This window comes from Bison bison, unplaced genomic scaffold (assembly GCF_000754665.1).
Source record: "Bison bison bison isolate TAMUID 2011002044 unplaced genomic scaffold, Bison_UMD1.0 scf7180017864302, whole genome shotgun sequence".
NCBI lineage: Eukaryota > Metazoa > Chordata > Mammalia > Artiodactyla > Bovidae > Bison > Bison bison.
The window spans coordinates 422744-426067 of record NW_011494874.1 but is presented as its reverse complement, the minus strand read 5'-3'; positions in this window follow the sequence as shown (position 1 = coordinate 426067).

The window sequence follows — 3324 nt, the reverse complement described above, 5'->3', positions numbered from 1 at the left end:
AAAATTGATTGTAGGAGTTCTCTAGGTATTTGGATTTGTGTCTTTTGCCACATGTTGCAAATATTTTTTCCAAATCTGGGGCTTAACTGTTTTTTCCTTGTGCCTTTAAAGAGTCTGCCTGCCACGCAGGAGACCCTGGATGGGTTGAACCCTGGTTCGATTCCTGGGTGGGGAAGATCCCCTACTCACTTTGGTGTTCTGGCCTGGAGAATCCCATGGACGCTACAGTCAGTGGGGTCGCAAAGAGTCGGACACGACTGAGCGACTGTCACTTTTTAATAATCAGTAGTTTTAAATTTTGATGAAATCCACATTCTCAGGTTTTTTTCCTTCATGGTTCCTGCTTTCTGTTGTCTTTCTTTGAAAAGCATTAAAAATGTGTGCTCTTTAGGGAAAACTTAGGATACAGAAAGATGTAAAGGTGTAAGTGAGTTGTCTATTTCTCTCTTCCCATTTTCTTTCTCTCAAGAGAATTCAAAGATTTTTAAAAATTCTTTTTTTTAATTAAGAAAGAAAATTATTCCATATGTGTGTTATTGATTAGCACTTAAGTACATAAACTTTTAGTCTTGCGGTATTATGCTAATAAGATGACATTTTTCATTTTGAAATAAAGATGGTTTTTTAAACCACAGAATGAATACTCTGTATTTATACTCCCTTGGCCCGTCACCAGTAACACCTTCTTATGTATTCTCTTAGTCACACTGTCTGGTAAAGTGGTTTTTCCTTTCCATTTGCTCAACCAAGGACTTGTAACAGAGACATCTGCATCATTTGAGTTCACTCATCCTTGTTTTAGGGAAACACGTGTTCTCCTATATTTTCATGTAGTACCTTTCCCTATAGTTTCTCATGCTTAAAATTTGCATCTAGGGAGAGGGGCCTGTGGTCCCACGTCACATTGAACAGCCTCGGTGCGCTCTCGGCCCTGGCCTGGAGCCCTGCGCGGGGAGGGGGAGGCGCGACACGCGCTGGTGAGGGACCCGGCGGCCTTGTGAGGCCCTTGCTGCAGGTGGTGTGGTTGGTTATCAGGGTTACAGGGCCTCTGTACACAGAGGCGGCCGACTGCGCAACAGAACCCCACTCAGTCAGGCTCTGAGCAGGGCTGTGGGGATAAGTACCCAGAGCTGTGATTCTACAGGGGCATTTATGGTAGACTCACCCAGGAGGAAAATACATGCTTTTGTAAGCTAGTGGCTTATAGCTTCTGGATGTAAACACGTTCAAATTAGATGCTGTAATTGTGGAGACTTTAATTTTAAAGCATTTCACTTTATAGGTTTTTCTGATTTTTAAGCCAGCAGGATTGATTCATTCAGTTCATCCTTGTGATTCAAGTTTAGCAGAGGAAATAAAAGGATTAGATAAAGTTAGATCAGAGGAGATGCTGTGGTTCTAGTAGAAAATGATGGAGTCAGTCAAGTCTCCATTCGGGAACACTTCAGACTCTGGACCCATACCTGTCAGTTACCTGTGTCTTTCCCTAGCCCAGAGTTTGCTGATAGAGTACCTCCTCCCATGAGGAGATGACGGTGTTTCTTCATGGGTGAGGGGTAGGCCACGTAGAGCTGGATGAAATATGTTTATCATTATAATGTGGTGTTATATTTAGGAAACAAACTCACGATTGTAATACAGACCACGAAAGGGCATGACATTTGCATTTTTAGCCATAAATGTCATGGTGTGAAAAAGATTGAGACTCTGCAGGAGGGGTTTTTGAATTTTGCTTCAATGTGAACCTTAACTTTATTACATAAACTGAGAGTGACGCACCTCCTGCGTATCCTCCCTGCCGCCCCAGAGCAAAGCCAGCCATCCTGTGGAAAGTCTCGAATTGCTGTTCACTTTTTAAGTACGTTGTATTCTCCCTTTGACTCCACACTGTATAATTTTCAGTTTGAAATTTCGGAACCAAAAAGTTTACGTACATTTTTACTTCTAACATTACTATTGATTACTTTGCTTTTCTAATAGCAGTAAGTAATGAATTGTGTACTAGAAATTTTAAAATACCTTGAAAAGGGCTTTAGATTTTTGTTGTTTATCAAAAGGGGGCAGAGGATAAAAAGATTGAGAATTGACACTTTCTGCGACTCCCTGACAAAGCTAAAATAGATTAGGTAGGTCTCAGAGTGGGGTTTTGTGGTTTTGTTTTCTGTGCTTTGTATCATTTAATTAAAAAAAAATTCTGGTTGTCCTCCTCGCCCTCCAGCCTTTGGCCGTGACTCATCTACTTTCCAGCACCATGGACGTTTCATGTAATGGAGTCACGCAGCGTGAGGCCTTCTGTGGCTGCTCCCTGCAGTTAGCACGGGTCGGCTGTGCTGTAACATGTATGTGTGTTTTGTTCGTTTTTATTGCCGAATAATATTCCAAAGGGTTATACCACACTTTGTTTATCCATTTGTTAGTTGAAGAACATTTGGGTCATTTCCACATTTTTACTGTTAGGATTAATGGCGAAATTTTTGTTTACAAGTTCTACATTGTCCAGAGTTTTATTTTTTGGACCATTCTGTGTAAGTTTTACATACACATGTTTTCAGTTTTCTTGGGTGTATACCCAGGAGTGGAATTGATGGGTCATTCGTGTATTTAATTTTTAAATTTTATTGCTCTCTCGTGTTGCCTTAGTCTCTGCCGTGCACAGAGTGAAGCAGCTGCGTGCATGGATGTATCTGCTCTTTGTCTGTATCTGACCTTCCCGGTTAGGCCACCGCGGAGCTCTGCGGCAGGTTCTCATTAGCTGTCCGCTTTATATGCAGTGCCGAGAGTGTGTGTGCCAGCCCCAGTCTCCCCGATCTCCCCCTCTGGCGTCCATACATTTGTTTTCTGTCTCTCTGTATCTATTTCTGTTTTGCACGTAAGTCATTTAATTTTTTAAGTTTTGACACTTGTATCATTTTACCCACAAAACACTGTAATCTTGGGTTCCAGGATACTGAATGTCTTAGTCGTTGTTATAACAGTTTAGGCTGTTAGAACAAAATACAATGAACTGGGTGGCTTATAAACAACAGGAATTTGTTTCTCATAATTCTGAGGACTGGCAGGTCCAAGGTCCTGGTGATTGGAGGTTAAGCACCTGGTGAGGGTCCATCTAGTCAAGGCTGTGGTCATGTATGGATGTGAGAGCTGGACTGTGAAGAAGACTGAGCACCGAAGAATCGATGCTTTTGAACTGTGGTGTTGGAGAAGACTCTTGAGAGTCCCTTGGACTGCAAGGAGATCCAACCAGTCCATTCTGAAGGAGATCAGCCCTGGGATTTCTTTGGAAGGAATGATGCTAAAGCTGAAACTCCAGTACTTTGGCCACCT